Source organism: Musca autumnalis, unplaced genomic scaffold (assembly GCF_047663935.1).
Source record: "Musca autumnalis isolate F117 unplaced genomic scaffold, ASM4766393v1 scaffold_3, whole genome shotgun sequence".
Lineage (NCBI taxonomy): Eukaryota > Metazoa > Arthropoda > Insecta > Diptera > Muscidae > Musca > Musca autumnalis.
The window spans coordinates 112,173,634-112,199,648 of NW_027411866.1; the positions used below are offsets into that span (position 1 = coordinate 112,173,634).

Here is a 26,015-nt window from a genome sequence, read left to right on the forward strand (position 1 = left end):
TGCGGTACCTCCCCTACAAAAGTTCGACAATTTTCTTTAAAATCGTGCGCGCGATAATCTAGAAGGGAGAACCCAAATTGGTCATAATTTTGCATATGGCAATATTACTTCCAGACGTAGATCTTGTTTGAATAGGGACTAAATCGGTATACTCCTTCGTTTACCTCCCACACAAAACTTAGAAAAACAGAGTTTGATTGCTGTTCTCGAATAATTTTGAAATTTGTAGCAACAATGACGACGCATTTTTTCGAGGGCGATTCCATACTTCCTTAGGCACCAATCAAACTGGGTAGTACGTATGATAACCCTCGAAGGTAGAAACTCGCGGAGGCACATTTTTTATCTCTCGTAATTTATTTCTCAAAATTACATCAAGTTCCCAGAAGGTATATATCGGGCAACACCTACGAATAATTCCCTCACAATCGTTTACAAACTTTACTTACTTAATAGCAGTTTAAAGGCTCTTTGAGGGTTGTTTCGAAGTTCTCATGGAAGGTAGTACATGTGATCCTGGTTACAACGTTCTAACTATTTTCGTGGGCAAGTCCGTGCTTCCTGACATAATGACCCAAAAGTTAAAAAATTCTCAGTCACCGATTGTGGAGAAATTTAACATGACGGAAATGCTGTGGAAATTTCGGGAATAAAGTACGAATTTCCAAAAAAATCTCTACACCCCAAGGTGTAGTGTCACTCGTACCAAATCTCAAAGTTCTTGCTCTTTGATTGCACAATATGTATAAGGTGAGGTAGAATTCGTACAAAAAGGTGTATTGGTGTATTCGTCTTATTGAACCCCTTCGCATCAAATGTTTGGCCTGGCCATTGAAGAAACATCACATAACTCATTATTTTTATTGATAAAATATGAATATAACATACATTAAATGAAATAGATTTTCACATGTCCTTCGATTACCACACCTCGTTATGGGTTTAAAAAACCTCTTGTGACTTTTGCGTTCGCTGTTTTTCTTTTTTTGTCAAAATGAACAGTCACTTTTATTTGAAATGGACAATACATAAAAGTAAAATGGCAACGCCAGCTATAGCAGCTGTTACACTAAACGTCGCAACGGCTAAAGTAACAACAACACCAACAACAAAACAACTGACATTGTGTTTACACACATGTGAGCTATAAATAAAAATGTATGCCGGAACCGACAACGAAGAAGAAATGCACTTTGCTTTCCTTTTTATACCCTCCACCATAGTATGGAGGGTATATTAAGTTTGTTTTTCCGTTTGTAACGCATTGAAATACTCATTTGCGACCCTATAAAGTATATATATTCTTGATCAGCGTAAAATTCTAAGTCGATCTGAGCACGTCCGTCCGTCCGTCCGTCCGTCCGTCCGTCCGTCCGTCTGTGGTAATCACTCTAGCATCCACAAAAATGGAGATAGGACGCTGAAATTTTGGGAAAATGCGTCTTTTGTTTGCAGGCAGGTCAAGTTCGATGATGGGCTATATCGGTCCACGTTTTGGTATAGCCCCCATATAACGGTACCCCCCGATTTGCGGTATTTTGACGTTTTTAGCTACATTTTTAGACCGATTTGGCTATAATTTGACATTTAGGGTTCTTAAGTGTCAATAAACATATATAACAAAACTGGTGGATATAGGTCCACGGTTTGGTATAGCCCCCATATAACGGTACCCCCCGATTTGCGGTATTTTGACGTTTTTAGCTACATTTTTAGACCGATTTAGCTATAATTTGACATTTAGGGTTCTTAAGTATCAATAAACTTATATAAAAAAAGTTGTGGACATAGGTCCACGTTTTGGTATAGCCCCCATATAACGGTACCCCCCGATATACGGTATTTTGACGTTTTTAGCTACATTATCAGACCGATGTAGCTATAATTTGACATTTGGGGTTCTTAAGTGTTAATTAACTTATATATTAGAAGTTGTGGACATAGGTCCACGTTTTGGTATGGCCCCCATATAACGGTACCCCCCGATTTGCGGTATTTTGACGTTTTTAGATACATTTTCAGACCGTTGTAGCTATAATTTGACATTTAGGGTTCTTAAATGTCAATAAACTTATATAACAAAAGTTGTGGACATAGGTCCACGTTTTGGTATAGCCCCCATATAACGGTACCCCCCGATTTACGGTATTTTGACGGTTTTAGCTACATTTTCAGACCGATTTGGCTATTATTTGACATTTAGTGTTCTTAAGTATCAATAAACTTATATAGCAAAAGTTTTGGACATAGGTCCACGTTTTGGTACGGTATTTTAACGTTTTTAGCTACATTTTCAGACCGATATAGCTATAATTTGACATTTAGGGTTCTTAAGTGTAACTAAACTTATATAACAAAAGATGTGGACCTAGGTCCACGTTTTGGTATAGCCCCCATATAACGGTAACCCCCGATTTGCGGTATTTTGACGTTTGTAGCTACATTTTCAGACCGATTTAGCTATAATTTGACATTTAGGGTTCTTAAATGTCAATAAACTTATATAACTAGTCGACATAGGTCCATGTTTTGGAATAGCCCCCATATAACGTTACCGCCCGATTTCAGGTATTTTACCAACAAGTTTTAACCGAATTATCTGTAATTTGAACATTTGAGATTTGAAATTCTTAGTGGTAACCACACCTCTCCACCAAAATTTGTCAAGAAAGCCCCCATATAACGGTACCTCCCGATTTTCAGTAATTTGATGATTTAAGCTGACATTTTAACGTACTCACTTAAAATTGGGGACAGGAATGAATATTTTATGGTGGAGGGTATGAAAAGTTCGGCCCGGCCGAACTTAATGCTTTTTTTACTTGTTATATATTGTGTAAGCTCACGTATTTCACACACAATCAAGAAATCAAACAATAACATACAAATACATACATGTATAGATTCCATTAAGTTGTTAATGTATGTACGTATGTATATACCACTTTGTCAGACACTAATTCACTGGTACATTTGCTAAACTAAGCATTTAAGGGGATCCAAACTGCAAGGCAAAGTGTTTAAGTAGGTCTAACTGAAATACTGTATGTAGTTAGATTTGCAGAGAAATTGTGGGGGTTATTTTGAATGAAAAGTCCAGTTTTCTCAATTTATTCTTTAAATTGAAACGGCTGACAAACGAAACCCTCTGGGAGTTTCCATTCAGAATAACCCTCTATATAAGGGAAATCTTTGATGAACAAAACCATTATAGTTGCTCGTATAAAAAATTCAATTTGCACACATATTTTTCTGTTTGTATAATTTCACTTTCAGCTCATCCTTCTCATATATGACCTGATAAACCAAAAAAAAGTCACAACGATTTGCTATTGCATCTCCTAAAATTGTTCCCCATTTTTTTCTGTACATTTATCATGTGGTGTTTCGAATTCTGCCAAAATATCCAACATGGATGACCGGCTAAACATATTCCATCCTATGCTAAAAGTATTTTTAATTCCACATGTTTTGTAAAGCGTTAAATATGTTTTTCTTCTGTTTGTTCTGAAAATTTGAAATTATACTACCCTAATTTACAATGGAATGTGTCTTAATTTAGACTAAACATAAACAATATTTCAATCAATTACATTTTTTGTTGTTGTATATTCTTATTGGTTGTATATTCTACGCTGGAGAAAGTTTAAGAAAAAAATGTAAACAATACATTCCTTGTAACAAACAATTCATTAAATTCATACTATCTCACATAACTCACACTATCCCGACCAACTATCACACGAAGTCTTAATAGTTGAAAGCATGCAAGCGAGTTCACCAGAGAATCAAATAGGAAGACTATGTGCAAGCAAAAACCCATAGTATAAGTACATATCGCTCATTTGCTCAAAGAGTGACATAACTCAAAAAATGCGTTTTTTGAGTTAGCAATTTCCATTTTTTCTACGACTTCTACTTTATATTGTGTCAAGTTTTCATGTTGATATCTCTAAAACTCGACGAGTTACAGCTCCTTTACTACGAGTTTCGCATAATTCAACACAAAAGTTTTTTGAATTTATGAAGCACTTAAACACTTCAAATCATACTTCATCTTGCACAGAAATTTAACACTGATATCTGGCTAGCTTTTTACAAAATATTGTCCAAGTAGTTATTTTTGTTTTTGTATAATAACCTTTTTAAGTTGGGAAGTAAAATTTCAATCACCAATTTAAAACGCGTTTTTCTCGAAAGTCGATTTTTTGAGATGTGTCACTCTTTGAGTAAATGAGCGATATGTGTGTGCGCTCCTGCATGTAATGCACAAATAGAAAAACATAAACTACACAAACTGGCATTCTTTCTGAAATAGTCAGCATAAGCACTTACAAACTCCCGCATGAGATCTTTTATATACATAAATATAAACAATGGTATATGAAAAAAAATTGTATGATTACTTCGTTATGTGTGAATTGTGAACAACGACCACTGAGTTTACAAAAGTACGAAAGTCTTTATCTTTGACAGTGTTACCAGATGGTAGATTAAAATATTGTTAAATTACAAAGAAAACAAGTAAAAGCGGTGTTAAGTTTTGTAGCCACAGCGAAGACTAGAAACCAGATATCATCTATTTCGGATTGATAATGAAGCTAAAAACTTTAAAACATCAAAAATCAGGTGGTACCGTTCTATGGGGGCTATATCAAAACGTAGGCTGATATAGCCCATTTGCAGTAACAAACTTTGTAGGAGTAATGGCCACTTTTGTGCCAAATTTTCTCTTTTTTAGTTCTATCTTAAATATTGCCTGCTGTAAGTTGATTTCAATATACGTACGTATAGTATATATACATTATTGCGTCTCCGACTAATATTACGATGTGTTACTAATGGAAGGACAAAGTTTGTATTAATTAGTTATCACGATAAGTTGAAGGGTTATAAAAAGTTAAAGATGACCAAAAAACCTCCACAGTGTGATTCAACCGAACGTCCAAATTATGGAACGTTCGACAGCAGAATGGAACATATAGACGGACTTGTCACTATATCCAACATCCATAATATTTATAAATAACAAGTAAGAAAGTTTCAGTCAGCTATACTGACGGAGATATACTTTCAGCCACTGACCAAACAAAATAAAGCAACCAAACCAAAAATATATTGATTTAGTATCAAGAGTTTGCTTTAAAATCTGTACGTATCGTAATGTGGCCCTATACCAAATCTATGTCAATGCCAAACATTTTTAGTAACTAAACTTCTTCATAAAGGACTCGAAATATTAAATTACGTTAATCTAAGTTTGAAAAAATTTTACAGTTATCTTGCTCAAAAGCCATTTTAGTAAGTGCCGGCTGGGTTTTGGAGCTTTTGGGCCATTATCATAGGAAGTATTGACTTACTTCGCAAACAAAATTTACCGTTGTAAATGAGGCCGCTAGAACAACATTCTGAAAAGGATCTAAACGATGCAAGAGAAGCTCTTAAACTTCACTTTATACGAACTTTGTGTGAGAAGTACCCGAAAGAGTGGACCGATATAGTTCATATTCGAGACCGATCTGTATCTGGAAGGAATAATACGATGTGCAAAGTTTGGACTAAATCGTTTTCTACCTTCGAGAATTATCGTTCACATCAGTTTACAAAACATTTTTGAACTTTTTTGGGGGAGGTACCGGAAGCAGTGGACCGATATGACCCATCTTCGAACTAAAACTAAGCTTGAACAAAATATTACGATATCCAAATTTTGGTTCGAATCGGTTGATCCGTTCGAGAGTTATCGTGCGCACCAGCCAGCCAGACATACGGACGGACAGAGAGACAGACGGACGGACATGGCTAAATCGACTCCGAATTGTCTGAAACTAAATTTGTCCAAACATACTTGGGGTCTAAAACCGTTATTTCGATGAGGCACATTTTTGGTCGTATCAAAGTGTATGTACCCTTTCTAGCCCAGAGGCTGAGGGTTTTTACAGCTTTCGGCCTGTTTTCTCAAGAAGTATGTGCTTGCCCCTAAAAAAACTTTGACCATCATAACTTATCCCGAAGGAGAGGAACCTGAACTATATCGAACCTGAACTATATCTGGTAGATATATTAGGATGTACAACATATTATTGAACTGTTGTGGGAGAGGTACCTGAAGGGGTGGACAGATATGGCTTATCTTCGAACTTAAACTAAGTTTGGACAAAATATTACGAATGCCAAATGCTGGACCGAATCGGCTGATCCGTTCGGGAGTTATCTTGCGCTTCAACCACTACACACGGTGTCATAGGGGCTTTTTGCAACTTTCAGGCTATTTTCTCATGAAGTATGGACTTTCCCCTGATGAAACTTGAGCAGTCATATGAAGGACAGTGAATACAAGTTGCTACAACAAAAGCGATTCGAGAACAGGCCCTAAACTGAACTTTTTCGAAATTTTGCGTGGGAGATACCCGAGGGAGTGGACCGATTGAGTCCATATATAAACCTCATCTAAGTCTGGTAGAAAATGCACGATGTGCAAAGTATGGACCAAATCGTATACTCCCTTTAAGAGTTATCGTGCACACAAATTTTCCGAACATTTTGGAACTTTTGTGGTAGAGATACCGGAAGGAGTGGACCGATATTACCCATCTTTGAGCATAAGCCAAATTTGGGCAAAATATTAGGAATGCCAAATTTTGGACCGAATCGGTTGATCCGTTCGAGAGTTATCGTGCGCTCCAACCAGACAGACAGACGGACATGGCTAAATCAACTCCACATTGTTTGAAACGGATTTCGTCCAAACATACTTGGGGTCTAAAACGATTATTTCGATGAGGCACATTTTGCCCGTATGAAAGTATTAGCTTAAATGCTGAGGGTATAATTAATGTCTCGACGATCTGGCTTTGTGTATCTGTCACGCTACAGGTCGCAATTTTTATCAGATCGTCATGAAATTTTGGGGGTTGATGGGGGTTATGGAGGGGTAGGAAGGATGCTATAATATTCAGGGGTTGGAATGGTCAAAAAACTTAATTGGAAAAAAATCGAATATCTGCACTTTAAAACGAAATCTCCACTTCTATTAGGGGTATACGAAAACCTTTACAATGGTGTAACGCAGGTTGGGGTAGGTGGACAAAGAACGGAGATATCGCAACAATCGCTAATCCAACCCAATTAATTTTTGGATTTTATTTGTAATGACGAATATCACAGAGTTGGTTGGAGACCTCCCAAAAGCAAAGCCTGACAATGAAAGTAAGTAAGTAAGAGTAAGTTGGCATAGGTGGTCAAACTACGAAGATATCGCTGTAGTCGGTAATAGCATCGTCACGACATTTTCGAGTTAATTGGCGTCCCAGAGGGGAAGATGCCAGTTGAGTGTGTTGATGGTCGGATAATATTCACGGGCCGAAATGGGAAAAAACTTATATGGAGAAAAAATTCAAAGTTTTGTTCTTATACCATTTTATTTTATTTATTTTTTTTTAATATTTATTATATAATATAATTGTTCCACAAACATCCCAGGCGGGATAGGGGAGACTGCTCTCATATCAATGAGTGCACCCCGATTCATATTAGATCAATGATATGGGACCTACAGTTTATCGCCGAGTCCGAATGGCGTGTCCTAAGACACCACTTGTAGAGAAATTTTACATGGCTGAGGGTTATTTTGCCACCGTTAAAAATTTGATATTGCTTAGCCGGGGAATCGAACCCACGACCTTCTGCGTGCAAGGCGGGTGTGCATACCATTGCACATTATAATAAAGAAAAATGATAAAAGCACTAGCAATAAAAGCTATCGGCTAAAATGTAAAATAACTTAGGTATATGAGCATGAAATAAAGTGATATACAATATATTCTCAATAATCCGGACACTCGTTAATCCGAACAACGCGGTAATCCGGAAACAAGAATTTTTTACATAGTAGACTCGGTAATCCGAACATCACATATTTTTTATTCCTCGATAATCCGGACATCAATGTAGTTTTTCCTATCTTGAGCATTAGATTCTTACAGCTTGTTTCACTATGTCGAACGAAAAAGAAAACGAAAGAAAAACTACTTAACTCGTGTATGATTTTCAAATTTTGTAGTTGTTTCGAAGCAAAAACAAAACCAATATTACCATGAAAAGTAAAGTTTAGGTGTTTTTCGTTCGCATTCATTTTCTTTCGACATAGTGAAACAGGCACTTATTTTATTGACGTTTTCGTCTTTTACAATGACAATTGGTATATAAATAAGAAATTTAAAATTTTTCAAAGTTTTCTGTCAAAATCCCGACTTACAAGATATCCACTGTCAACTCAGTTATAGAGTCAATATGGGATTAACTATCTGAATCTGTCAAATAATTTTCCGTTCAATCATTGATGACTTACTATGTATTTAAAACCTAGGGTTGGGTTCCCTGAAAAATCGATGTTGAGTGGTCCTTTCCTCTAAAGGAATTAATAATTACCCTCCCTTAAGGGCATGTAATGTATTCCAAGGATATTTTATCTAGAAATGTTTAAATCATTTAAAGCGTTGAAATTAATAGGTTAGTTTTCATTGGGATTTATAACTAAACGAGGAAACTAGTAGAGTCCTTATATAGGAATTTCAATAAATTTGAAACAAAGTAGTATGGCAAATTTTATTTTCTTTCTTTGACAATCAAAATCACCAGTAACTAAGGATTGTTGTATTCTCGTAATTATGCAACCAATGGATTTAAATCTATATATATAAAATTGAAATTTGTTTGTCTGTTTGTTTGTTTGTTTGTTTGTTTGTTTGTGCCTTATAGACTGGAAAACCGCTGAACAGATCTTACTGAAATGTTAAGGGTACATTGCTACATGGCCTGGAATGAAAATAGGCTATATCATTTTTTGAAATTTAGCGTTGATCTGGAGATATAGCATCAAAATCGGAGGTACCTCCAAAAAATTTAGATTTTGTATGCAAATATCTTTAGAACTATTACAGATACAATCTCCAAATTTTGTATGTGTGACGGAATTTTTATGTAGAAATAAACATATATACATATATATACATATATTTTTGGCCGATTTCCTTATTTTATGTACCAAACATGCTATTTATGTCCAATTTCAATGAAATTTAAAATGTGCGGCTGAATTTGTTTTAGAAATAAATGTGCCAAATTATATCGAGTTTGGTTCACATTTCGATATAGCTCTCATCTACATATATTTTCTGCCGATTTCCTTATTTTATGCAGCAAACACGCTATATATGTCCAATTTCGCTGAAATTTAGAATGTTATTTTGAAATCGGTTCAGATTTGGATATAGCTCCTATATATTTTTTTGCCGATTTCATGTATTTGATGCACCAAACACAATATATATGTCCAAATTAATTGAAATTTGGAATGTGTTACAGAACTTGGTCTAGAAATAAATGTGCGAAATTATATTGAAATCGGTTCAGATTTGGATATAGCTCCCATATATATTTTCGGCAGATTTTCCGCATTTGATGCACCAAACACGCTATATATGTCCAATTTCGCTGAAATTTTAAATGTGTAACGGAATTTGGTCTAGATATGTGCCGAATTATATCGAAATCGGTTCAGATTCGGATATAGCTCGAATATATATTTTCGGCCGATTTTCCACATTTGATGCACCAAACATGCTATATATGTCCAATTTCGCTGAAATTTGGAGGGTCTGACGGAATTTGTTCTAGAAATAAATGTGCTAAATTATATCGAGATCGGTTCAGATTTGAATATAGCTCCCATATATATTTTCGGCCGATTTCCTGTATTTTATGCACCAAGCACGCTATATATATCCAATTGCGCTGAAATTTGAAATGCGTGATGGATAATGGCCTAAAAATATATGTGCCAATTTTTATCGAAATCGGTTCAGATTTGGATATAGCTCCTATATATATTCTGCCGATTTCATGCATTTGAAGCACCAAACACGGTATTTATATCCAATTTCAATAAAGTTTGGAACTTGTGACTAAACTTGGTCTAGAAATACATGTGCCAAATTACATCGAAATCGGTATAGATTTGGATATTGCTCCTATATATATTTTCGGCCGATTTCCTTATTTTATGTACCAAACATGCTATTTATGTCCAATTTCAATGACATTTGGAATATGTGTCGGAGTTTGTTTTAGAAATAAATGTGCCAAATTATATCGAGTTTGGTTCAGATTCGGATGTAGCTCCCGTATACCTACATTTTCGGCCGAATTCTTTATTTTATGCACCAAACACGCTATATATGTCTAATTTCGCTGAAATTTAGAATGTGTGATGGATATTGGCCTAGAAATATATGTGCCAATTTATATAGAAATCGGTTCGGATTTGGATATAGCTCCTATATATATATTTTCTACCGATTTCATGTGTTTGAGGCACCAAACACGCTATTTATATCCAATTTCAATAAAATTTGGAACGTGTTACAGAACTTGGTCTAGAAATAAATGTGCCAAATTATATCGAAATCGGTTCAGATATGGATATAGCTTCCATATATATTTTCGGCCGATTTTCCGCATTTGATGCACCAAACACGCTATACGGAATTTGGTCTAGGCATAAATGTGCCGAATTATATCAAAATCGGTTCAGATTTGGATATAGCTCCAATATATATTTTCGGTCGATTTGCTGTATTTTATGCACCAAACTCGCTATATATGTCCAATTTCGCTGAAATTTGGAATGCGGAACGGACATAAATGTGCCTAATTATATCGAGATCGGTTTAGATTTGAATATAGCGCTCATATATATTTTCGGCCGATTTCATGTATTTGATGCGCCAAACACGCTATATATGTCCAATTTCGCTGAAATTTGGAATGTGTTTTAGAACTTGGTTTATAAATAAATGTGCCAAATTATATCGAAATCGGTTCAGATTTGGATATAGCTCCCTTATATATTTTCGGCCGATTTGCTGTATTTTATGCACCAAACTCGCTATATATGTCCAATTTCGCTGAAATTTGGAATGCGGAACGGAGTTTGGTCTAGACATAAATGTGCCTAATTATATCGAGATCGGTTTAGATTTGAATATAGCGCTCATATACATTTTCGGCCGATTTCATGTATTTGATGCTCCAAACACGCTATATATGTCTGATTTCAATGAAATTTTTAACGTGTGACGGATATTATATATAATTGTTCCACAAACATCCCAGGCGGGACAGGGGAGACTTCTCTCATATCAATGAGTGCACCCCGATTCATATTAGCTCAATGATATGGGACCTACTGTTTATCGCCGAGTCCGAACGGCGTGTCTTACGACACCACTTTATAGAGAAGTTGTACAAGGCTGAAATACTCAGAAAATGTCGCCAACATTACTGAGGGGTATTTTGCCACCGTTGAAAAGTGTTTGATGTTGACTGGCCGGGGAATCGAACCCACGACCTTCAGCGTGCAAGGCGGGTGTGCATACCATTGCACCACGGTGGCACCCGTGACGGATATTAGGCTAGAAATATATGTGCCAAATGATATCGAAATCGGTTTAGATTTAGGTATAGCTTCCGTATATATTTTCGTCCGATTTGATGAACTTAATGCACCAAAAACGCTGTATATGTACGATTTCAATGACATTTGGGATTTATGACGAATATTGGCCTGGAAATAGATGTTCAAAATTATATCGAAATCGGTTCAGAATTGGATATAGCGCCCATATATATTTTCGGCCGGTTTTTTTTTTTGATGCACCAATCACGCTGTATATGTCCGATTTCAATGACATTCGTAATGTGCGGCGGAATTTGGCCTACAAATAATTGTGCCAAAATATTTCCAAATCGGTTCAGATTTAGATATAGCTCCCATGTATATTTTCGGCCGATTTCATGTATTTGATTTGATATATACGTCACATTTCAATGAAATTTTTATCATTATTGACATATCTATATCAATATTGGAGTAAAAATTATCAATAACAGAAGCAGTTATCCTAAGAGTAATTTAAGATGTCCCAATAGGCTGAAGAAATTACAAGTATCCTCAAACTTAAGGTACTCAATTTTAGTGTTGTTCCTAATTTAATTATCTTCTTTAAAGGAGAGAGTGGACTCAGGAGTGTTAGGGTATATAAAATTTGTAAATGTGACCTACGTAGGACTCATTCATTTATTTTTCACTTAGTCGGGGTAGCGAAGCGCACCGGGTTAAGCTAGTTACATATATTTTGTAGTATTCGTAAGCCATAACATTTATACAAAACAATGTTTCTTTTTGATTTCGTCGACGAGATGATGTCATTTGATGATGTTCATAGAAATCGATTAATATTCCATTTGAATTCTGAAGTTCTATCGCGAGTCATAAGAGGCTATGACCCATGGACAAGGGAAATCAATCAATGTATGTACATGGGCTACGAAGTTTATATTGTTACTATGCATAAATATACACCAGTTGTAGAGAAGATTTAGATGACAAAAGTAATAAGCAAATGTCACGTAAATTAGTTTTGAGGAATATAAGACGTAAATTTGGAAGCTGCTTCCGGTCTTAAAATGGTCACAACCCATAATATTTGCTTCATATAAATTAGTTTACCTTATATGTCGTGTTATTATATATTAAAAGTCCATTATTAATGATTTAGACGAACAAAATTATAAATGTTATTATTACTCGGTAATCCGGACAATACCGAGATTATACTCACAGATTACACGAGATTATACACACAGAAAAATTTATGTTAGAAATATGTTTGGATCCAAACAAATATATGTTTGGGACCGGTTGCAAACAAATATATGTTTGGATCCAAAGAAGAATTCGCATATTGGAGGTGGTTCTTTTTTAAACAAATATATATGGGTAAGAAAGCAGTGAGTAAGCCTAAGAGGAGTGTAGCATTTATTTTGATGCAATTCCTATACCAATATCTCCGCTTCTTGTAGGGGTAATCCAAAAGCCCATCAATGGAAGAAGAAAGTTTCACCTCTACAATGATGTAAAGTAGATTGTCCAAAGTGGTCATATTGCTTGTAGTAGGTAATATACATATCCAATTTTCCAATTTTTGATTGAATAACAATGCCGAATATCCCAGTTTGCAAACGTAATCAGGGGGCCACCTTGGCTATTTTATTATTTTGGTTTAGTTAGCCCTAAGTCATTTGGTAAAAAAGCGGGGTGGTTGATAACTTTGGTATTGCACTAAAAAATGGTTACCAATGAAAAGAATATGCACAGGGTAGTGGTGTGGTGGTAGTGGTCGGCCCCGACCAGACTATAGTCTCTGCTCACTTGTTTTTTAATGTTCGTTATAGTCCCAGTCAGGTTTTTACGGACTGAAAAATTGACCATGCCCACTTTTTTTTAAATATGTTATATCTTCAAAACTACTGAACCTATTTTTTAGACTACCTCCTTAGAAGTTTGCCAAGTAATTATTTTGATTCGTTGCTGTTATTGAATGTGGATTTTGGGTTCACAACATGAGTGTGAATCAAAATTCAACAATCTCAACCAAAATTGATGCCTTTAGTTTTATAAGATATACATAAATGTACATGGTTTTACATTTAAATTGTGTATATTTTACTTTTTTTAGGAAAGCCCCAATACACACTTTTTCTTTATAAATATTTATTCACATTGAATATGTTTGTATGTAAAAGAATTTATTTCGGCAAAATGCCAACTGCAGCATCCTCTTAACAGAAAATGTTTAACAAGAGACCCTCTTGTTTACAGAAGTAAATATTTATAAAGCACATCGAACGGCAAACAAACAGTAATAAGAAAAAAATGTTTGTATCATCACAAAACGAAAAAAGTGTTGCAGTATTTAAAAGAATTGGTTTAGATTCGAAAATACCTTAATACAGATACACCTCAGTGTGCAAGTGGTAAGCATATTATAGATAACTACAGAAAATAAATATATTTCATAAGACAATTTTATAAATAAAAAATTAGAGAGGTTTGGTGATGAGCGAGCGACAAAGTAAGGGTTAGCCCTTAGGGAATTTAAAATTTCACATTAGTTCAGAACATGGTGAGAGAATGTGCTTGTTACTTCAACTTGGTCATCTTTACGTTATGTATATTTTAGTTTAAATACATTGTAACAGATAGACGGACGGGCATGGTTAAACCGACTCCAAATTGTCTGAAATGGATTTCGTACATACATCGTTGGTGCCACATTTTATTCGGTGCACGGACTTAACGCCTAAAATGATTTTGAGAACTTATCCGTCAATGAACTCGGGCATAACACCCAAAACATTTTGAAGACATTTTTGCAACCGTTGTCTGTGTTTGTATCTGTTCAAGGGATGAAGTCTAAAATCCCGGTGGAAGACCGGTGATCTACTTAATCTTATAACATTAAAATATTTTACTGGGCAAATAAGATTTGGTTCGCGTAATTAGATTTTATGTCTGTCCAAGGGTTGTAGTCTTAAGTCTCAAATTTTAATTTGAAAACAAAGTTAACTCCCTTTGGGAGTTATGTCCGTTACACGAAAGTGTATGAACTCGTCTATGAAGATTCGCTTCAGCTCGTCTATAAACACTCCCTTCTGCTTTCCTATGAAGACACAATTCAGCCCCTCTATAAAGACTAAAGACCATTCAGCTCGTCTATAGAGATTCCCTTCAGATTGTTTATAAAGTCTCCCTTTAGTTCGTCTATAAAGATTCCCTTTAGATCGTCTATAAGAACTTATTTCACCTCGTTTATAAAGACTCCCTTCAGTTCGTCTACAAATACACCCATCAGTTCGTCTATTAAGACTCTCTCACTTCAGCTCGTCTATAGAGCCTCCCGTCAATTCGTCTACAGAGACTCTCTTCAGCTCGTATATAAAGATTCCCTTCAGATCGTTAATAAACACTCCCTTGAGCTCGTCTATAAAGACTCCCTTGAGCTCGTCTACAAAGACTCCCTTGAGCTCGTCTACAAAGACTCCCTTGAGCTCGTCTACAAAGACTCCATTGAGCTCGTCGACAAAGACTCCCTTGAGCACGTCTACAAAGACTCCCTTGAGCTCGTCTATAAAGACTCCCTTCAGCTCGTCTATACAGACTGCCGTCAATTCGTCTATAAAGACTCCCTTTAGCTCGTCTATAAAGACTCCCTTGATCTCGTCTGTAAAGACTCCCTTGAGCTCGTCCATAAAGACTCCCTTGAGCTCGTCTATAAAGGCTCCCTTGAGCTCGTCTATAAAGATTCCCTGCAGCTCTTCTATAGAGACTCCCGACAATTCGTCTGTAAAGACTCCCTTCAGCTCGTCTGTAAAGACTCCCTTGAGATCATCTATAAAGACTCCATTCAGCTCATGTATAAAGATTTCCTTCAGCACGTCTATAAAAGTTCCCTTCAGCTCGTCTATAGAGACTCCCTTCAGCTCGTATATAAAGACTCCCATCAGCTCGTCTATGAAGACTCCCTTGAGCTCGTATATAAAGACCCACTTCAGCTAGACTGTAAAGACTCACTTCATCTGGTCTATAAAGACTCCCTTTAGCTCGTCTATAAAGATTCCCTTCAGCTCATCTATAAAGACCCACTTCAGCTCGACTGTAAAGGCTCACTTCAGCTATAAAGACTCACTTCAGCTCGGGTATAAAGACTCACTTCAGCTCGTCTATATAGACTCACTTCAGCTCGTCTATAAATACTCTCTTCAGCTCGTCTCCATAGACTCCCTTCAGCTCGACTGTAAAGACTCACTTCAGCTGGTCTATAAAGACTCCCTTTATCTCGTCTATAAAGATTTCCTTCAGCTCATCTATAAAGACCCACTTCAGCTCGACTGTAAAGGCTCACTTCAGCTGGTCTATAAAGAATCCCTTTAGCTTGACTATAAAGATTCCCTTCAGCTCGTCTATAAAGACCAACTTCAGCTCGTCTATAAATACCCACTTCAGCTCGTCTATAAAGACTCACTTCAGCTCGTCTATAAAGACTCCCTTCAGCTCGTCCATAAAGACTCACTTCAGTTCGTCTATAAATACTCACTTTATTTCGTCTATATAGAGACTCTCTTTAGCTCGTCTATAAAGAGTCACTTCAGCTCGTCTATAAAGGTTCCCATCAGGTCATCTATAAAGATTCCCTTCAGCTTGTCTATAAAGACTACCTTCAGCTCGTCTATAAATACTCCCTTGAGCTCGTATATAAAGACTCACTTCAACTCGTATGCAAAGAGTCACTTCAGCTCTTCTAGAAACGTTCCATTCAGCTCGTCTATGAAGACTCCCTTGAGCTCGTATGTAAAAACGTACTTCAGCTCGTCTATAAAGACTCTCTTAAGCTCTTCTATAAAGATTCCCTTCCATTCGTCAATAAAAACTTGTCAAATAAAAGCTTGTCTATAAAGATTCCCTTTAGCTCGTCTATAAAGACTCCCTTCAACTCATCTATGAAGACTCCCTTCATCTCGTCTATAAAGACTCCCTTCAGCTCGTCTATAAAGACTCCCTTCAACTCATCTATGAAGACTCCCTTCAACTGGTCCATAAAGATTCCCTTTTGCTCGTATATTAAGATTCGCTTCAGCTCGTCTATAAAGACTTCCTTCAGCTCGTCTGTACAGACCCACTTCATCTCGTCTATAAAGGCTCCTTCAAGTTCGTCAATAAATTCTCCCTTTTGATCGTCAATAAAATCTCTTTTTTGATCGTTTATCTTCCCTTCAGATCTTCTATAAAGACCCCCTTTAGATCGCCAATAAATTCTCCCTTTAAAGACTACCTGCAGCTCGTCAATCAGAATATCAGCTCATCCACCATTTTACGATTTTTTGTTCATAAAAAAATCTATAACCTGACGTTTTCTACAATAATCATTTGTGTTAAATGCCAACACTGCTGAAGAATAAAGCAGCAGCAAAAAATCACCTGTTTTCACTTTCTGTTTGTTTCACAAAATTGTTATCTGTTGTCTGATGATAGCACAACCGGTATTCATTCAATTTCAAACAAAGGGCTTTCTAATTTTATTTGAAACAAAGCCAAACGATTTAAATGGTCTGTAAAGCAACGCCAAATATTTAATGCATAAAATTTCGCCAACTCGCCTACACACTTTCACAAGGCAAAATAATGGTCATAATAAAAAGCTTTTTGCACTTTCACTTCCGTTATTATAACATTCTCGTATGACTGCCGAGAGTTACGGTATTTTCTCAAAGATAGGTTGCGGGAATACAGCTAGAAGACTCCGTACCTGTGCACCGGTTATGTTTGGCAAATATTAGAACAAGGTACTCTGTGTAAAGATGTAAACGATGATGAATTTTGTTGATCGTTTATTTCTGTTACGATGTTTAATAAAGGCAACGTTTTCCCTCTACCAGCCTCCACCACCAACCTTTTCTTGCGATAGCAATTGTTTGGTTACATGTGCCAAGCGACGAATAACAATAGTTCAGAGCTGATGCAGTTTTCCTAAAAGCTAGTGTTTTTTAGAATCTGGAGGCTTGTTTTCGTTGATTTGTTTTGTTCTGTTGGATAATCGCCAAGTCGTTTTTTTCTCCTCTGAAACATGTCCTAATAGCTTTAATAGGATACTAGCCACAAACGATTCACCAAACAGTCTGCTCTGGGAGCAGGTAGTCTTCTTTTAATTGAATTAATGGACAATTTGTTTATCACAGAAGAGAGAGTTGTATGTTGGTCGTTAGTTACGTTAAACACACAAACAAGATTTATTTGGAAGCCCACAAAAAGCTCAATGTTTGTGTTGTGGTATGTGCGGGATTGTTTTACTAATTGGAAACTTCTTTGCCAACACTATTCTCGTTGTTAAAGTGTTTTTATTTTTGTGTTCTGATATGTTAAAGAACAAGAAAATTAAATTTTATAACAATTTAAGCAGAGTAAAAAATGGAAATGGAAATTTTGAATTGTCCATTTTGTTGTTAAAAATAAGTAAGAACAGCGATAAGTTCGGCCGGGCCGAACTTTTTATACCCTCTAAGTCCATCAAAATAAAAAGGAACAGTTAATTTCCTTTCGTTTATGAAAGAAAAAGAGCAGAATATCTTAACTGGTAATAAATACTCTCTTTAAAAGAGTCATCATGTGACGTCATTGTTGTTCTTTCCAAAATATGTGACTAAAATCTTCAAAAAAACTTAAATGGTGGCTACGTTTAAATCGGGGCTATACTAAAACGTGAAGCTATGCTGTGTCATTTTTTACAGGGGATGCTTTGTACCTGTACCTTTAGCGAACACTAAATACCAAATTTCAGTAATTCCGGTTGAATGTTGTGGCTAAAACTTTTAAAAGTCTGAAAATCGGAGGGTACCGTTCTATGGAGACTGTATGAAGGCTATATGACTACTGGAAGGTTTTATGCCCCCAACGAAGACTAAATACCAATTTTAAACCATTTCGGTGAGATATTGGAGAAAAATCTTCAAAATACCGAAAAGAAGAAAGGGCAGTTCTACGGGGGCTATTAAAGACGTGGAGCAATACCGAAAAATTTCCAGTGTGAAGTTGTATAACCCCAACGGAGACTAAATACCAAATTTTAGACGTTTCGGTGCGATATTGAGGCTACAATTTTCAAAATATTGAAAATCGGGAGGTACTGTTCTAATGGGGCTATATGAAGACGTAGGCCTTTACCGACAAATTTCAGGTGGAAAGTTGTATACCCTTAACGAAGACTAAATACCAAATTTCAGCCATTTCGGTGGGATATTTAGGCCACAGCCTTAAAAACCGAAAATTGGGAGGTACTGTTTTATGGGGGCTATATAAAGGCGTGGGCCTATACCGACAAATTCCAGGTGGAAATTTGTTTACTCATAACGAAGCCTAAGTACTAAATTTCAGACATTTCAGTACTAATTTCAGCCTTCGAAATACCAAAAATCGGGAGGTACAGTTTTATGGGGGCTATATGAAGATTCGGGCCTAGACCGACAAATTTCAGGTGGAAAATTTTGTACCCCCAACGAAGACTCACCACCTAATTTCAGCCATTTTGGTGGGATGTTGAGGACGCAACCTTCAAAATACCAAAAATCGGGAAGTACAGTTCTATGGAATATATTTGAAGACGTGGACCTATATCGACAAATATCAGGTGGAAAATTTTGTACCCCAACGAAGACCCACTACCAATTTTAGACATTTTGGTGTGATAATGAGTCTAAAGCCTTCAAAATACCAAAAATCGGGAGGCACTGTTCTATGTGGGCTATATGAAGACGTTGACCTATATCGACAAATTTCTGGAGGAAAGTTTTTTGCTCCCAATGATGTCTAAATACCAAATCTCAGCCATTTCGCTGTGATAATGAGTCTAAAGCCTTCAAAATATCGAAAATCGGGAGGTATTTTTTTATGGGCGCTATATGAAGATGTGGACCTATACCAACAAATTTTAGGAGGAAAGTTTTCTACCCCCAACGAGGACTAAATACCAAATTTCAGCCATTTCGACGTGATAATTAGGCTAAAACCTTCAAAATACCGAAAATCGGGAGGTACCGTTCTAAGGGGCTATATCAAAACGTGAACCGATATAGCCCATTTTCAATACCAAACATCCTAGGAGTAATAGAAACATCCATACCAAATTACAAGGCTCTATATTAAAAATTTGCGAGCTGCTTCTTAATTTCAACAGACGGTTATATACATGGTTATAACGACATAGAATTTTATGCGGATCAAGAATATATCGCTCATTTACTCAAAGAGTGAAACATCTCGAAAAATGTAGTTTCGAGAAAAACGCGTTTTAAGTTGTCGATTGAAATTTGACCTTTCAACTTAAAAAAATTAATACACAAAAAATAAAATAATTATGTACTTGCACCATATTTTGCAAACAGCTAGCCTGATATCAGTGCTAATTTTCTGTGCAAGATCAAGCATGATTTAAATTGTTTTAGTGCTTCATAAACTCGAAACACTTCTTTGTAACTCGATGAGTTTTAGAGATATCAGTATGAAAATTTAACAACAAATAAAGTAGAAGTCTCATAAAAAATAAAAATTTCTAACTCAGAATACACATTTTTGAGTTATGCCACTCTTTGAGTAAATGAGCGATATGTGTATACTTCATAGGGTCTCCCAAGTATATTTCGATGTGTTACAAGCGGAATGACAAATTTAATTATACCCTCCATAGTATGATGGAGGGCGTAATTATAGGCCACCTTCTTTATTTCTTATCGAATTATTCTTTGAACAACAAACTTTAAAGTTTAATCGCATAAAACGCTTAGCAGCGTTGTCATTTCTATTCGCATTTTTTTCAGTTCATATGTTCCAATAGCTAAAGTTGACACGTCAGGTCACATACATATGTATGTATGTTACTCGGAGATCTTGGCAGGCAGTGTTACGAATAAAAAATAAGCAAATATGTATTTTGCCTAACTTCCCTAAATTTAATATATATTTCATAAATGTCACCGTTATAGCTCCACGTTCAGACATATGCTAATTTTTGACAAATACTTCAAGCCTTTGTTTGTTTTGTTATCTATGTATGTCATAACAACGCGGATGGAAACGAACCCTTCTTAATGGCCTTAGATGATTATATAAATATTTTTCCTAATATCCCTACAATTGTAGTACTCGAAAAGGGAAGAAAGTGAACATAAGTACAAGGGTAAATATGAACAACAGAACGGAACAAAGGATATTACGAATGAATATTATGCCATACATGTGTACATGTGTTTCTTGATTTTTAACTTTGTTATATTCTCAAGAGTCTAATTTAGAAAATTTATTTCATTGTTGATAGGCTTTCCTGAGTCGCCACCCCCTCCCCCCATACGTTTTTACTTAAACAAATTCACATGCAATGATTGTTTTTGTGTCAAAAACATATGTTGTTGCCACTATCGTTGATTGCCCACTCAAATTTCATATGCCGCTTTTTTACTAAGCCGATTTGATTTGTCGCCTTTCCCTTGCCTAGTTCTATTACAAAGAGAAAAACGCAAAGAAAAATAGATAGAACCATCCATTCAGCAGCCATCGCAATTGATATCAAATAAACAAATTTCAAATTAAATATTGCAAATGTGCAATTTGATGTTGATTGCATTCCAATCGTTCAAACGTTTTACCATAACGGCAAAAGCTGCCAAAATCCAATAGAAAGAAAACTGCCAAAACGTATAAAATTTGCATGATATTACAGTGTAATGGCATCGTATGGAAATCTCCAAATTGCCACCACCATCACCACCAAAAAATAATATGATCTATATTCAATGGATTGGAGGAATCGTTAGCCTATTTCAAAGAAAGGAAGGAAATTGGTTTTATTTAACGATATTAGAAAAATAAAAGAGAGTAGTTAGTAGTAGTTAGACTTAACTTGGCTCATAAAAATAATATTGGCCAAAATTTAGATAGCCCTATAGGACCACCTAATTAAATATGTTCAGTTTTACCTTCATGTGAAAATTCATCCTGTTCCATTTATACAAACAAATTCCATCTTTCAAGCTAACAATCTTTTATTAAAATATCATGAGAACAAATTTGTTTATGTAGAGATGAATTTCTGTTAAAGAATATGACTCAGTTTTAGTTAGAAAGCTCTAATCAGACCTTGCAGACTCTAATAAGACCTCCATTACATATTTCCCGTAAGGTCCTTCGAGAAATGTTTGCATCATCTCACAGAGACTTGGGAAACTTCTTTCTCGCGTAGATATTTTTCACTATCTCTATAGAAATCTTCAGACTATAACACGAAGGCAACATTGTGGAGCTGGCAAAAAACTATGGCACTATCGATAGTATCAATTATTATTTTTTTAACTGAATATCGATAGATAGTTTTGTCTATCGATATTATTGGTTTTAAAAATGCATAATCTAAAGTCTATTGAAATGAATACAAATTACACGGTTTTTCGGTTTTGTGGATGTGAGAAAGTAAGGGGCCGAACAAATACGGTCCCTTGTGAGTCACGTCACGCGTTAAAAACAACAACCACATGAAAAATGTGTAAGTGATGGCAAGTTTGTTCTTGGAGTTTTCATGTGGTTGTTGTAACGCGACACTCAACTGACCGTATGTGCCGAGGCCTTCAGTCCGTATGTGCCGAGGAAAAGAAAATTGTATTTTTTTGTCCTTTTGGTTAATAAAAGCAATTGTTATTCTCTTTATATTTCAGTGGAGTACTTGTGCAAAATGTTAACAAAAGCATAGACATTTCCGACATTTTTATTTCCAAATTATTGGTGTTGACAAATTAACGATAATATCGATGGCTATCTATTTTTTGAAATGAAATATCGAAAATATCTAATTTTGGGAATATCGATAGTTTGCCAGCTATACAACATTCTTATTAGGGTAATTATATTTTTACAACCACGTATCCCTTTATCATATTTTGCAGAGTTTTCAGAAAAAATCTTACATATAAGGTGGTTCAAAAACCATCAGGCACAAAGTGATTTCAACATATTATTTATACATTTAGGCAATTTTTGAAGTCCCAAACTTTAAGGGCAAAATGGGACAGCTTCGACTCTATTTTATTGATGTATATAAAGATCGTCGATGGTAAAATTGTGAGTTTATCAAACATCTACAATTTTCCCTTTGAGCATTCTATGTAGCACCAGTGACAAAACAACCTTCACAAAGAAATTATATATTCACGTTGTCATTGGAGAATATAAATCTCAGTGGGAATCCCGGCATTCGTTACTTTCGGCTATGCTGATTGGAGATGCATTTTTGCCAGCGGGTCTTCAAGCATATGAGAGATTTTGAATAGTCATTCAGAGCTACAGATAGTTGTTCAAAATGATCAGCTCATAAGTATGAAATTAATTAGCATATTGTACAGAACTTGATCCGGGTTTCAGTCATCAGAATAAACGCAATAAGAGCTAGAATGCCATGCCACGAGAGTTCCAGTGTGTTTTGCAGATGTTTGGGATCTGCTTAAACTCACAAATGGAATTCCACTTTTCTCAATGAAGTGACGGAAGAGAAACTTCATTTTGTCTCTGTAGCCGCCTGTTTTACGATTGGTCAAGGCCATTTGCGGTCATTTGAGAGACAGCGTGGTGTAGTAGTAAGCACGTCCGCCTTGCACTCAGAAAGTCCGCGGTTCAATCACTGAGCAGAACATCTAATTTTTCCTGAGTATTTCAGCCATAAAAAACTTCTCTACAAGTGGTGTCCCACAGTGGTTCAGGAATCGATTTTCCTGCCAAAACGACGATCGGTTAGCGTTAATCCGTGCTAACCGAGCGATCTTTGTTTCCTTAATTTTTGTAGGATTTGTTTTTGGAAAATAATTGTGGCCTGTAGAGCGATTTCCTGAAAATTCAGATTTGTCCCCCGTACAAAGTACTATGGAAATAAAGATCGGGTAGGGGAGAAGGGTTATCGTTAACCGATTGTCGAAATTTTTTTTTAAGAACCTTTTTTTTGGCCGCAACAATGAACTGGGAAAGTTTCGATTAGACTATAATTGCGGCCTTTGGAGAATTTTCGTGAAAATGCACCTTTGACCCCATACTTCCCTAATTTCGGTATTTTTACAGTGTTTTATTTAACTTGTTTTGTTGTCTGTTTATTTAAGTTTTAGCCACTTTATCCAGCCCAAATGACTAAAATCTGGTTCAAATATAATTTATGGTAGAAAGCCCAAAGGCTGAGGGTAGACAAGGAACTACTGAGATCAATAAACTCTATCAGATATTAACAATAAATAAGAACAATTTTTTTGCTCTTCTGAAAAGTGTACTAAAACAAGATGCCCCATACTGTCTCCCATATATGTTATGAGAAATCTGATTTTTTTGTGTTCCATATTTGCTGAATATAATACTCTCTATAAGCCAATTATAGGGAATTCTTTGTCTTTGTTAAAAATTACAAAATTGTATTCATTGCTCTACGTTAAAAAAAATTATACACATGAATGATTCCAAAATTTCGGGTTCATTTTTGTGGTACAATAACAATTCGTATAATGTGCAATGGTTTTTTTTCTGCACTGCATGATAATGCATGTCGGCATAAAGAAGAAAATACAATTATTTTCACAATATCAAATATATACTACAACAAAAAGCAGTGAATTTGATTTCAGATATCATTGCATATCAAGTGTAAATATTGCATGTAATCACCCGAGCCAATGATATATGGATTTCAATTATTAATAATATATGCATGTATGTATATGAGAAATGTGAATGTGAAATACACACGTACACAAATGGTGTTGAAAGTTGTGATTGCTGCGAATGGAGATCGGTACCATGGACTTATTGCATGGTACCATTTTTTCATGATGAATTTAATGAGTTTTTTTGAAAGTGAGTAAAAAATTGAAAGTGCCTTCGAGTTGTCTATACTTGGCGGTATAAAAATCTTTCTTTATCGTGAGCCTTTTGATGAAAGAGAAATTCGCAATTATCCTTTATGCAAACTTGATGGATGTGTGAGACATGTGTGAATGTAGGTAAATTCGTCCTGAAACTTAAAGTAATATATCCAATTTTATTTTTTTTATATAGCTTTAGTCAATTTACTAACAATTTTCATAATATATGCATGAAGTCACCGGATTTTTATAATGACTAATAAATTAAATATTTTTTTTCATTATTGAATAACAAAAGGGAATCACAATTAATATCATTTCGCTATTTAAACAATGTTGGTGGATATTCGATAACCTTCGTTCAATATAAGTAAAACAAATACCAAGAGTAAAACAAAAAAGAAACAAAAGCAGAATTTTGTAACAAAAAAAGAATACAAGTTCCGTGTTAATTAACTCATGTAAAATGTTTAAAACAATTCATTTTGCATTGTTGCCACTAGCAATAATGGCAGTTCGTCGAAATTGTCACTTCGTAAATGCGTGTTTAAAGATTACAGGACTACCGATGTCTGATGCAAAAAAAAAAACAAAAAAAAAGAGAGAAACACAATAACAATGGACGTAAAAAAATGAAAGCCCAGGGCACCATTAACGCTTGCGTTCATTATTGCCATTAATTATATATGTAGTTAGTATATACTACATACATACACATACATGTAGTAAGAGTGTATGTATGTGTATACATAAATAAATAAGTACAAAAATTCACTTAAACATCAATTATTAACTTTAATAATGGCCAGTGGGTGTCACCACAACAACACCAAAATGACAAATTGTAGACAAAGCAGTCAGTCTACATGATGACTCTGTATATTTGTTAAAACGGCTATAATTCGGGTAATAAGAATCAAGAAATTAAGGAAAACAAATTCACCGAGGATTCTTCAATACCTACGAGCCATTGTAATAATATAATATTTATTCTTAATTAAATTACAATGATCTAGAATGGCCTGTCTTACAACGTTACTTGTGGCAAGTATAACACTTTCCTGCCACTGAATGAAGAGTTTGCACCACCATTGCAGAACTCAAATCAATCAATCAATTCGCAATTGGGTAAGTTTGGCAGGCTACTTGTGGCCAAAAATCAATAAATTGCTCGTTGTCATTGAAACTTAAATCTATTGTAACCTGCTTTCATTTCATGTATTTTATTTCGAAGTGTGTTTTAACAAAATAAATATTGACAAAAGTCTTTCACAAGAAAAACCTAAAGTAAAACACAAATGTCGTGTTGACATTAACGCCTGTTTGCCAAGTTATGTTTACCGGCCTCCTTTTTATTCGATTGTTTTTGTTTTTTGGTGGCAAAACTATTTATCCTTGCTTTAAATACCCTACAACCAATGTGGGCATAATTTTGTTGATGACATTCTTTTGTAAAATATTTAATATAAAAAAAAAAAAACAGTAAAACATACTTATGTTCGGCGTAGCCACCACCATAAAATATTCTAAACTAAAATGGAATAATTATTTTTCTTTTCTGTCCACAAATTTAGGTGGAGAGGTCGTACAGTTAGTAACTACTAAGCTGTTCCTCGACGTTAAATAACATTCCTTGTATGAGCATAATATCTTATCTGGTGAGAATCATTTTATACCCACAA

The 26,015-nt window shown here is 35.4% G+C and overlaps 1 protein-coding gene and 1 long non-coding RNA gene across 46 annotated transcripts in view; both read right to left on the reverse strand.

The window, feature by feature from the left end:
- The window catches only part of SK (small conductance calcium-activated potassium channel), an 877,735-nt gene that overhangs the window by 406,432 nt on the left and 445,288 nt on the right, over positions 1 to 26,015 (reverse strand). The gene's annotated exons all lie outside the window — the stretch shown is intronic.
- On the reverse strand, positions 976 to 6,747 carry LOC141397492 (uncharacterized). The gene is made up of 2 exons (XR_012411413.1): positions 2,823 to 6,747; positions 976 to 1,201 (listed from the first exon to the last, which is right to left on the reverse strand). It is a non-coding gene; the product is annotated as an uncharacterized lncRNA (long non-coding RNA).